The sequence below is a fragment of the Lepisosteus platostomus genome, unplaced genomic scaffold, assembly GCF_059453375.1.
Source record: "Lepisosteus platostomus isolate fLepPlt1 unplaced genomic scaffold, fLepPlt1.hap1 Scaffold_124_H1, whole genome shotgun sequence".
Classification (NCBI taxonomy): domain Eukaryota; kingdom Metazoa; phylum Chordata; class Actinopteri; order Semionotiformes; family Lepisosteidae; genus Lepisosteus; species Lepisosteus platostomus.
Window position 1 is genome coordinate 17,794 of NW_028291505.1, and position 12,420 is coordinate 30,213.

The window sequence follows — 12,420 nt, forward strand, 5'->3', positions numbered from 1 at the left end:
CTATCTTACACGGTTCTACCTTAAGTCTGATGCCTTTTCCTTTCGCTAATCGTTTGAGCTCGCTGAGTAGATCGGCTGACATCAAACTAATTTCAGCCCCAGTGTCAATCAGTGCTTCTCTATCTAAGACGTTTTCAAGAGAAACCTTGATATAAATACGCCTTGCTTTGCCTTTCTGGCTGAGATTCCCTAAGAATTGTTGGAAGCCTGCCTTTTCTTTGACTTTAGGGGCGGGGTCAGCGCCCAACTCAGAGTCACAGCCTTCTTCCAGGCAGGAACCCTCCCACCCAATCAGATAGACTGAGGGAGGGGCTTGGGACGGATCCCCGCCTCCTCCAGTGAGAAGGGGCGTGGTCCCCCTAAGCTCATTCACACTTCTGGCATTCGGTGCGGAAGGTTTACCCTGTCCTGATCTCTCAGGCAGGGCTTGTTCAAGCCTGGCCAGGCGGGCTGCAGTCGACTCCCTTCGTCCAGTCTTATGATAGGCTCTGCCTGAGCCCTTGCCTTCCCCGTAGCGCTCACGGCGGCTCTGACGCTTAGTGCGGTCCTGCCTGCCTATTTTGTGCCGGGGCTTAGCGAGCTCAGGAACCTCAGCTGCCTCGAGCTGAGGCGAGTCGTCAACCCTGCTGGCTTTAGTGGGGAACACGGCCGTTTTAGCAGGTTTTCGCTCTGAGGAAGCAGAGACTTCAGCTCCCCAGGCTTTTTGAGCCAACCTTCTAATGTCAGCCATTTTCATCGCTGTGTGTGCATCACAATCATTTTCCTGACTGAGGGATGCAGATTAGCAATGAATAAACCTTTGAAATTCACGTTCTCTTCGCAACCCTCTTCATTCCGCCCTGCAAAATAAGTGCGCCTAAGCCTCTGATAATAGTCGCGAGGGGCTTCAGCTTTTTCGTGCTTAATATGGTGCACAGCAGCCACGGCAGCTATGGGATCGATAAAAGCCGAAAATTCTCCGATCATTGCCTGACACAGCTCCTCAAAGCTATTACAGACTTCCGGTCCTTGTCTAGACATCCACTCGTGGACCGCTCGGCTGGTAGTTTTCCTTACTTACATAGACTTTTCCTGTTCGGACGCTTCGGGCATAAACTGCAAAGTATATCTCAGCTCATCGATGTAGGTCTCCACATTATTCCCTGACACTGACGGGTCAAACCTTTCTACATCTTTGGCTAACTGCCTCAGGGAGTGGAGGTTAATTTTTACGGTTTCTCCGCGGGCAGGGAGACGGCCGTGATCAGGAGCAGGGGGTCTATGCCTGAACTGACTCGCCCTTGCGTTTCGCGCAGGACTCAGCGATCTCCCCCATGCCGATCCGACCACAGACCCTGGCCGGGAGAAACCTCCTCCCGGCGCGCTGGGTGAGCGCTCCGGGCTGCTAGGTGGGCTGGCATGCAAGTGGGATCTAGTCTATTTTGCTTCCAGTACGGCAGCATCTGACTCCTTTTGCCTTTCCTGGCTGAGCTCATTTAAACTCTCAATTTCTTTTTCTTTTTCTTTCGAGCTCCCTTCCAGGTCTCTCCTAGCTACCTCAGCCGCAGTTTCTCTAGCAGACAAGTCATCTAATTTACCTAAAACTTCCCTGAGTCAGTCTTCACTTTCCTCATTTTTCACTCTCTTTTCTCTGATTATATCCAACAACTCGACTCGCTCCACCTTATATCTTTCTAGCGTTCCCTGAAGCTTTTGAAACTTTGTCAGCTCGGACAAAGACAGTTCCAGCTGTTTAGCTAGATTTAAGGTGAAACTCGATAGGACCAGAACTGCGTTCACAGACACTCCTGTGTTAAGCTGGTTCGCTACCTTAGCTACTAAATCTACTTGCAGCTTCTCAATATCATCAAAGTTCAACTTTTCGATACCACTCCAGTAACCAGGATTGTCGTCGCTAGAAATAGTACTTATAAGCGACTCCACTTCAGACATTTTAGCAGCCATTGTCATTACGTCAGAGAAACTTTAAGAGTATTACTTTTTTTTTTCTTTTTCCAAAATACAGTATGGAATCTAGACACCCAAGCAGATGGATTTCCAATCAGCACATGTTACACTAAACGCTAGAAAACAGGGGGATTTCTTTACGCAGTTATCAGCATACCCGGTATTCGCGTATAGAAGCCGCGGTGCTGTGCTGAACTTCAGTTATTCTGTGCGACTGATTCTCATTTCATTCTAAACTCGCCCACCCAGGGACGCCATTAAATGTAATGGTTTGATGGGTTTACTGAGACAATTATTAATTGTAGCAGTAATCACAAGGTTGTTCGTTGGGGCTTTTAGAAAATCAATCGTCAGAACAACTAACAACGCACACACAGGGGTTCAATACACTAGATACATTTATTAATATAAATTGTGCACCAAACATATACTAGTCTGCCTGGATACGAGTGGCAGACCTTACTTTGAGGGTTATCAATATACAAGGTATATAATCCCGAAGAGATGCAAACACAAAGAGATACACAACAGAGAATATATGTCAATATATATCGTTCGGTTACCAAATCGCTAATCAGTGTTATTACCCACTGTTACTCTAAACTCGGAAGTAAATACATTACTCATGAATTAAATTGATAACAACTTGTGTTGAGGTACAATTAAATTCTCGAGACGCAATGTAGAACATGGGGTTTACTTATCCACTGTGTATGGATTTGGAATTTCCCGGCACGAACACCAAACCAGCTGACAGGCTCTGTTGCAGCCTCTGTTCCAGCGGTTGTCCAATGGGCGTTGTCCCGGCGTCCTCTGGCTACCGGCCAACCAGTCAAGGTGCAGCTCGGAGTAGGACGGGCGGAGGAATCTGACTGCGGCGCGCAGGGCAGTCGTTGCTCCGAGGGGATCTACCAGCAGTCCGGCTGGCTGGTAGAAAGTCTCTATGCACAGAGTGTGACCGCGAGTCCTCACAAGTCACTCTTGTGCCTGGGAAGAAGCTGGTTCGTTCCCGGTCCAGCACTGCTTCTGAATAAGCTATTCAGGTTGTCGACGAGGGTCCAACTGTAGGGTCCAACTGTCCAACACAAACACAATCTGTGGCGTTTAGCGTGACATAGTCTTGCAGGCATCGTGCTGTCTCACTGCAATACTATACCGCTGGAGGATACAGTCCATCTGGCCATGAAACTCATTTGAACGTCTAGCTACAGCAACTAACAATATCATGATTTATTCAGGATGTGTGGAATCAGCACGTCCCGGAGACAGCTTCCGAAATCGTGAGCATTCTCTGGTGGTGTCCTGCAGGGCACCTGTGGGCGTGCGTTGGTGGTATAGTGGTGAGCATGGCTGCCTTCCAAACAGTTGACCCGGGTTCGATTCCTGGCCAACGCAGTGGCGATTGGTTTCAAATGCTGTCATGAGCCTTGGATTGTGACTAGCAAAGCGCAGCCTTTTGAAAAACGGAATGCAAAACGGAATTGAAGGAGAATCTTACAGGGGATTCTGAGCGGTGTCTGCATACACGCAGTCCGATACGGGTGCTGAAAGCTTGAGCTACTCTCAATGTCATGCTGCCTTTCCCCGGAGTAAATCTGTTACATTGAAAGAATGCTTCTGGCAGGTTCAAAAAGGGACCCTTGTTAATTGGAGAAATCAATGATTTCGAATGAATTCTGTATGCGTTAAAAGACAGCTATACACAGAAAACATGCAGGACACTGCTCATGATGTTTCCCGAGCCGAAACACAGTGCGTTTTTCCAAGCCATCTGACAAAGCCCGCCCACTGAAAACTGCAGCAGATCGTGTAAAGACGTTCAACTTTGTAACTACTGCACGCACAGGAAGCAGAATAATTTCCTCTTTTCCGGTTTTATTTATGCGAACCATAAATAAACCAAATAAACCAAGTTGCAAGAGGCCCGCACCCACAGCACAAATTGCGCAGCCTAGGCCACCTCCTCGCCCTGCACGCCACCGCCTCCTGCTGGGCCCACTCTTTCGCACACTCACACGCCACACTAACACTCAAAAGTGTGGGCAAAACAAGAAAACGAGCGCACCGTTTCCTACACATCTGCAGTCACCGTTGCGCATTCGCAGCATGTCCCGGGATGCAATTCGGCCTCATTTGCATAACTCCAGACCGGCAGATCGCCACGCAAGCTCGCGACGTGCGCCTGCCACACACCGAACAAACCTTTTCAGCAATTTCCAAAAAACGGGCCTGCTCGCCTGCCCACAAGGCTCCGTCTCTTACCTGCTCTCCAGAGCCTGCTGCCTTCTGTGCTTTTCTCTCGGCACCGCTGCAGCGCACACAACTCCTGCAGCGGGAGGGGGGGAGAAAGTTCCCGCGCTCCGCCGCAGGGAAGGCTCGCTCCGTGCGCACACGTCCTTTCGATGCCAGTCCAACAAGTGCTCCGCATTAGCTGCGTCAGGGCTCCGGGGTGTCGCACCTCACCTCACCTCACCTCGCACTGCCCCCTCCTTGAATGTCTGCCGCTGGGCATGCCCCACTCTCCTCCGCCTTATCTTATCGCGTGTGAGCACCGACAATGGCCACAATGCCGGGGAATGGCACCTGTAAATTAATTCTCTTCTCTTGCAGCCTGAGATCATGTCCTTCTTTTGGCTCCCTCCAGTTCTGATAAAAAATCTCACTCTTAGATTTGTTAATTTTTGCGGATGAAGCCAAAGAGAAACGATCACAGCACTGCAGAGCTCTGCTAATTGAGGCATTGTCAGAGAGGAGCAGGGTCATCCATGTATAGAGGTCTTTACCTCTCCTCCCCCACTTCCAGGCACTGGTATCCCATTAATGGCCTGATCCTGGCGCAAGGCACAGGCTAAGGGCTCCATAGCCAAAACGAATAACAAGGGGGATAATGGGCAGGCCTGCCTCACCTCTGAACAGACTTCAAAGGGGCGTGATCTATTGCCATTAACCATTACTCTGCTGTTGCTACCTGTGTACAGCAGGTTAATCCACTTTCTCATGATGGGGCAAAAATTCATGTGCTCAAGTACCAATGTTAAGTACTGCCGGTTTAGGCGGTCAAAGGCCTTTTCTAGGTCTACACCTAAAATGCACAGAGGGAGGGAGCGATCCTCTGAGTACAGACAGACATCCCTCAACAAGGCCAGGTTGTCGCTCATCAGGCGTCCTGCTATCCCACAAGTCTGTTCTTTCCCTACCAGTGAGGCCACTACATTTTGTAGGCGCAGGAAAAGGGCTTTGGACAGGATCTTAGTGTCCACGCCTAACAGGCTGAGGGGTCTCCAGTTCTTTATGTCATTCTTTGCTCCTTTCTTAAACAAGAGAGAGATAGTGCCTTCTCTTAAGGAGTCAGGCAGCAATTCTGTCTTATAGCTTCCCTCGAATAGGAGCAGTAGCGGATCCTGAAGCAGATCCCAAAAGGTGCAATAAAATTCTTTAGGGAGCCCGTCAGCACCCGGAGTTTTCCTCTTCTGTAAGCTCTCCATAGCCTGTCTCAGCTCTTCTATTGTCAAATCCCTCTCAAGTACTTCCCTATCTTCTTCACTCAAAACGTTTTCTAGCTTTGAGGTAAAAAAATGAATTTCTTCATCCTTTACCTCTGTAGAGCTGTACAGTCTTGAGTAGAAGGCCTTGGTGCAGGAGAGGATAGCACTCGGCTCTGTTCTCTCTCGTCCCTCCTCATCAACTACACTTTCCATGACAGACTTGGAGCCTACCACTTTCCTGAAAAAGAAGCGAGTACACTTCTCATTTTCTTCCAAGAACTGCACTCTGCTTCTTAACAGCACTCCTCGACTACTTTCTTCGGCTATGCTCCGGATGTCCTTTTTTAAAAGGGTGATATCCTCGAGCACAGCGAAGCCACTGTGCAGCATCGTGTAGAGACGCTGCAGCTGCCTCTGTTTCCTGGCTAGCACTCCTCTCCATCTGGCAGCAGCCTTCCTTCCCTCAGCCATGAAAAAGGCCTTTGTCCTCATCTTCACCTCCTCCCACCACTCTCCTACTGACCCGTACAGACACTGCAAGGACAGCCACTGTGATAGTTTCTCCTTGTAGCGGGATACTACCCCCTCGTTCTCTAGCAGCTTAGTGTTGAGTTTCCAGAGGCCTGGGCCAAAGACAGTCCCGCCCTTGAGTTCCACTCTACACCCTAAAGCCTGATGATCTGAGAAGAAGACAGGCTGAAGAGTGACCCCAACAACTTTCACTCTCTCTGAGACAAAGCAATAGTCAATTCTGGAGCTGCTATTCCTCCTTGACCATTTATATCCTGCTGTTGTGGGATATATACATCTATATGTGTCTGAGAGTTTAAAGTCTTGAACTAAGTTTTGCAGGGCCAGTGAGCTGGAATCCAATTTTATCGGAGAGCTAGACTGCCTGTCTGTGTGCTCTAAGATACAATTAAAATCCCCTCCCACTATCACGTCTGTGCTACTTAACAATAGGGGAGAGAGTGCCTTGAGTAGCTCCACCCTTCCTCCCACGTCAGTAGGACAATACACATTGATTAGCCGCAGGTTAACGGTCCCCCATTCCACATCCACACACAGCAACCTGCCATCTATGACCCTCTGAATACTTTTCAATTTGAAAGCCCATCCTTTGAAAAGAATGGCCACGCCAGAGGCTCTGTTGTTATTGTCCCCTGACCAAACAGAAGGCCCTTTATCCCACCTATCTTCAAAGGTTTTATACCTCTCTTGATAGGCTAAAGCACACTCCTGCAACATCAACACATCTCCCTCTCTCTGCTGGAGGTAATCAAAGACAGACTGGCATTTAACTCTGTCATTGATACCTCTGGTGTTAAGAGATATTATGTTTAGATCCATATTACATAAGAAAGTGGAACCAGTCTTTACAAAACACATTTCTCTTCGGTCTCACCTGTTACCTTCTTCTTTTTCTTTTTCTTCTTACCAATTTCCTGCCAGCCATCCTCTGAATGAGCCTTCATCAGGGTGGCAGCAGTAAAAGCATTCACGGAGTCCATTTCAAGGAAGGGGGTAGAGGGAGGGGTGGAGGGGTTCCAGCTGTCCCCATCGCCATGCTCTCCTTCCTCCTCGCTCGGGGAGAAAACAGAGTCATTTTTCCTTTTCCTCAAGTCCAGCTCCTGGGAGCACTGAGGGGAAAGGGGTGCAGCCGATGCACCAGTCTCCTCTTCCCCCTCACCCACCAGCTGTTGCAGATCCTCCGTGATGGACTGGATGGAGGAGAGGAGGGCATCTGTAGCACTTGCAGAGTCTAAGAAAAGCAGCTCCGCTGAATCCTGGGTATCGTCGCTGGACCCGCTCCACCGGGGGGCCCCACACTGGCCCTCGTTCTGAGGAGCAGGAGTGGGGGAGGGGTCCTCGCTGTTCTCGGGGGTTTTCAAACCCTCGTGCTTGTCTGGTGCAGTCTGCGGTTGTGGGAGCGTAGTGGATTTCTCTTCCACCGGCCCCGGAGCCACAGCAGGACTGATCCTGGCTGGAGGCTGAGACTCTTTGTCCAACAAGGGTTCTTTGTTTGACTTGTTGTTTGCTTTGGCTTTTCGGGCCGGTTTGGCTGAAACAAGCACTGCCTCATCCTTTCTCATTTTGAGTTTATTGGCGTAGGCGTGAGGGCAGTTCTTAAAAACGTGTCCTTCCGAACCACATAAATTGCACTTTGGCAGCATTGAACAGTCAGAGGCTAAATGTCCCTGTTTGCCACAGGTCTTGCAGCATTTCACAGTGCAGGACGATGCCAGGTGTCCCACAGCACCACAGCGCCGACACACCTTTGGTTGTCCCACATAAAAAACATAGCCTTTGCAGGCGCCCAGCCGGATTGTAGAGGGCAGGTGCCTTAAGCCTCCATTTACATTGTCCGGTAGCAAGCGAACCTCGAATTTCCTTGCTCCTGTTTTTATACCGTCAACATCTCTAACCTCAGTTCCATGGTGGACGGTGCAGTACTGCTTAAGCCAGGTGTGAATGTCCTCCGTCTTTGCCAGTTCCGAGAACATAACAACATGCACCGTTTTCCTCTCTCTCTGTGTCAGAGGCTGCAAGTTGATCTTCTCAAGGGCAGGAACTTTCCCTTTTTTTGCCTCAAACACATCCACACATTGTTCAAACAGAGAATAGGTAGCAAAAACAACCTCAAATGCTTTCTGACCTGGGAGAGCGAAGATGAAATCCAAGTGCCGAGGTTCAAAGCCAAGTTCCTTCTGTAACACTTTTCTGCTGAACTGCATACGATCCATGAAGAGGTCATCCAAAAGCTCAAAACGTACAGCATTCTTGCGGGATCCAAAGGTTGCCATCTCAAACTGCAAAACAAACACTGCTTCCACAAAACAAGAAAACAATCCAACTACTCCAACTACAGGCTGATCAAGGTATCTCCCCTGCCAGGTAAGCCGAGAGCCGCAGGCGATGAGCCCGGAGCTGAACGGGCCCCACTGGCTCGTTTGTAAGGCCAGGTGCATTGCCAACCACGACCGGCAGGGCAGAGGCTTTGAAGGCGGCCTGGGCTCCTGCAGCTGTGCTGCCACGCACTCTGGTTTCTCTTCATCTCGTACAAATCTTTTGCCTTTTACTAAAGATTTCCATGGAGAGGAGCATGAATGAGTTCCATACAATTTTTGTGCTTCCCTGCCTTCGGGTGGGGCGCAGCTGGGCTGGTCAAAGAGAGAAAACAAAATCGCTCACAATCGCTCTTATTATGGCGACTGTGGCCGTCTGCTCTGTGAGTCCTCGGTCTCCGCCTGTCTGATTGGCGCTCTTTTCTTTGGAGGGCGGGAAGTGTCCGGCCGCAAATATGAAGCGTTACAGCAACGACATGCCATGAGACGATTGATAACGATTTCCATAGGATCCCCGCGGTTGCCTGGCAACCGTCAGCTTTGCGCAGTGGCAGTATCGTAGCCTGTGAGGTATAGCCGAGGCGTGATTATTGCTAGTTGAAAACTTTTCCCAATACCCCGCTTCCGCCGGTTTGCAATACAATCGGCGAAAACAATTTTCGACAGTCTCGTCAGAGACTGAGCAAGGTGTTTAAAGACAGATTTTGTCATGGTAACATCATGGTAGAAAGAAACAAGCTTCTTACGTCTCAACAGAAACGCTCTTTAGCTCTTTCAGCGTTATGCAGAGAACAGCGTCTGTCGAGATCACTTTTGAGTCAGCGCGAAACGCCGTGTGCTGTCAGTTTGATTTCATATTGCTCGTAGGGCGCCCGGCTTTTGTCTGTCAAACGTTAGGTTGCGCTTCTTCATGCTGCATCGTCGGCATGAGTGGAGCTTTTTAATTGTCTGTACTTGTCTTACTGCGCCCCATAAGAAATCGTTTGTCCCCGTTCAAAAGAGATTGTGCGATGTCCTGCAGCGTTCGCAAAGCAAACCTTTGACAGTTTGAAAAGAGGAATTTATTCTGCTTCCTGTGCGTGCAGTAGTTACAAAGTTGAACGTCTTTACACGATCTGCTGCAGTTTTCAGTGGGCGGGCTTTGTCAGATGGCTTGTAAAAACGCACTGTGTTTCGGCTCGGGAAACATCATGAGCAGTGTCCTGCATGTTTTCTGTGTATAGCTGTCTTTTAACGCATACAGAATTCATTCGAAATAATTGATTTCTCCAATTAACAAGGGACCTCCCTTTTTGAACCTGCGAGAAGCATTCTTTCAATGTAACAGATTTACTCCGAGGAAAGGCAGCATGACATTGAGAGTAGCTCAAGCTTTCAGCACCCGTATCGGGCTGCGTGTATGCAGACACCGCTCAGAATCCCCTGTAAGATTCTCCCTCACTTCCGTTGTGCAGTGCTTTACCTCTTTCAAAAGGCTTCACTTTCCTAGTCACATTCCAAGGCTCATCGAACCCGGGCTGTTTCCTCCAGCGGTATAGTATTGCAGTGAGACAGCACGATGCCTGCAAGACTATGTCACGCTAAACGCCACAAATTGTGTTTGTCCGTTCGTGTCAGTCGTCCTGCAGCCACGGGAAGTGGGACACAAACATGCTGCAATGCTTTCAGGACGTTAGGATTTGTTTATGCAACATCCGAGAAGAGTACTTGTGGCTTGAATGTGAACTGTACGTGCCCGCCCCCTTTCCTCTGTAGTGCATGATTTCCTCCCGGCATGCCCTTCGTCATTGTTCTGTCATCTTGTATTTAAAGGGTTGTATTTCTGCTGCTGAAAATAAGCAACGGTTTTCTCACAACGCCCTTTGTTCCCAACGGAGCCCTTGTCTGTCATGAAATTCTTCAAAACCTCAAGCTAGAAGAAGAAGAAGACGACAAATATGAAGCGTTACCGCAACGACATGCCATGAGACGATCGATAACGATTTCCATAGGATCCCCGCGGTTGCCTGGCAACCGTCAGCTTTGCGCAGTGGCAGTATTGTAGCCTGTGAGGTTTAGCCGAGGCGCAATTATTGCTAGTTGAAAACTTTTCCCAATACCCCGCTTCCGCCGGTTTGCAATACAATCGTCGAAAGCAATTTTTGACAGTCTCGTCAGTGCGTGACATAGTCTTGCAGGCATCGTGCTGTCTAACTGCAATACTATACCGCTGGAGGAAACAGCCCGGGTTCAATGAGCCTTGGAATGTGACTAGGAAAGTGAAGCCTTTTGAAAGAGGTAATGTCGACGCTTTTTTAACAGAGTACCAAAAAAGCGTCTTTTTTGAAGGCCTGGGCACTGAGCATTGTTGGTTCAGTGGTAGAATTCTCGCTTCTCACGCGGGAGGCTCTGGTTCGATTCCCAGCCAAAGCAGTGGCTTTTGCAGCGAGCGGCTCCATCACTTGCATCCCCTTGCAACTCGCAACTGAAAACCCACTGAAACTAAGCAGGTGAGCCAGGTCAGTACCCGGATGAGGGTAAGCTACAGGGAAAAACAAAGTTTCCAGCTGGAAGCGGTGTTAATGGTGCCGGCGGGGGGGCGCTCACCCTGAGGTCTGTGCGGGTCCCAATGCCCCAGCATAGTGACGGAGACGCTGTGTTGTAAAAGGGCGCTGTCTCTTGGATGAGATGTAAAACTGAGGTCACAGCGCTCTGTGGTCATTAAAAATGACCACCAAAACCTTTGACAAAAGCTCTTGGTAATTGATGGTCTTCAATAATGCTTCTCCTTTAGGTACATTTTAAATCAGCTGAAAAATGCTGTGAAATGGGGGGTCACTTCACGCCAGTGTAGGATTTGGGTTACAAGAACTATAAAACTGCACGAGAAAGCCCGTACACTGAATTACACGGCTTTCAATTCAAAGGAGGGCAAAAGAAATTCCCTGAGTTCGATTTTTTGCAGCACAGAGAGGATTGCTGTCGTGAGGCTGGTTAGCTCAGTTGGTTAGAGCTAATAACACCAAGGTTGTGGGTTCGAGTCCCGTACGGGCCAGGTCCTTTTCTCCTCTCTTACAAAAGCTGTTAGGTTCCTTTCCGTGGTGAGATGGGTTGTCATGCAACGCGGCTACATAGTGCCGACAGACAATTAAATGACAAAAATGAAGAGAGTTAAAGCAGCTGGAAAGATTTTCTTACAACTTTTGAGCTGACACAGTTTTGGAAAATGTTTTCTTCACGCTGCACTGTACCACATAGGCAGCCAAGAGTCTCCAAAACAAAACAGAATTGACAGTCATATAATGTCCATTAACCCCGGTTTTAAACACAGCATCATGTCTGCCATCATAAGAATATGAGTCCAATATTTTAGAATATAGTCAGAATGTCTTCTAACCTTACCTGTGGTGTCTTTAATCCCTATTGCTCAATGCATGATGTACGTACTGCATACATGTGTCTTGAGAATGAGGAATGGGCCCCTGAGACATTTACCTGTTTCACAAATGATCGTATTTTACTAGAGATTCTGTTTGGGATTCAGATGTGCATTCGGACAGCAATTCCTTTCAAGAAATGATACGTTCTGGATGAGGTCAAAGGTGCTGGAACACTGTATTTAGGATGTATTTGCAGTGATTGTGTCTCCTGCTTCAACGCAGTGATATATAGATGTGCTCCTGTAATTTATTGGTACATGCCCAGGGCAGTAAGTTGTCTGAGGATTTATTTCCAGACGGCATAGAGCAGTGAAGCAGTGAAGTAGTGCAACACACTGGATCATTATATTATTAGAATCTATTCTACTTAAATTATTACATTATACACAACTTGAGCTCTCAGCACCGTAGTGAGCCCAGGTGTTTTTCTAAAGCTGTCAGGTGCAGTTCATTTACATGAAGGAAATCTCTTACTGGGTACGATTACAATGCAGTAAGTAGCACAGACTACTTAGGGAGTAGGCTGATGTGTTTAAAAACAACCAGCGCCAGGCAGGAGTCGAACCTCCAAACTCCTAATCCATAGTCAGACACATTATCCATTGCACCACTGGCCCTCGTGTGACACTGCAGGGCTGTAACCCAGTGAGCTTAGCACTGCAACTAGTAAAATATTACCCCCGGTCCATTCTTTTCCAAAAGTGAGAAACACCTGTTTTCTAC

At 48.5% G+C, this 12,420-nt stretch overlaps 4 non-coding genes across 4 annotated transcripts; all 4 read left to right on the top strand.

Annotated features, from left to right (window-relative positions):
- The first annotated feature begins 3,270 nt into the window (after positions 1–3,270).
- Positions 3,271–3,342, top strand: trnag-ucc (transfer RNA glycine (anticodon UCC)). The gene has a single exon. It is a non-coding gene; the product is annotated as a tRNA-Gly (tRNA).
- A 5,125-nt stretch (positions 3,343–8,467) lies between these two features.
- Positions 8,468–8,584, top strand: LOC148637272 (U5 spliceosomal RNA). Its single transcript, XR_015931559.1, has one exon. It is a non-coding gene; the product is annotated as a U5 spliceosomal RNA (small nuclear RNA).
- Positions 8,585–8,814: 230 nt separating this feature from the next.
- Positions 8,815–8,956, top strand: LOC148637273 (U4 spliceosomal RNA). The gene has a single exon (XR_015931566.1). It is a non-coding gene; the product is annotated as a U4 spliceosomal RNA (small nuclear RNA).
- Positions 8,957–10,296: 1,340 nt separating this feature from the next.
- On the top strand, positions 10,297–10,438 carry LOC148637274 (U4 spliceosomal RNA). Its single transcript, XR_015931565.1, has one exon. It is a non-coding gene; the product is annotated as a U4 spliceosomal RNA (small nuclear RNA).
- The last annotated feature ends 1,982 nt before the right edge of the window (positions 10,439–12,420 follow it).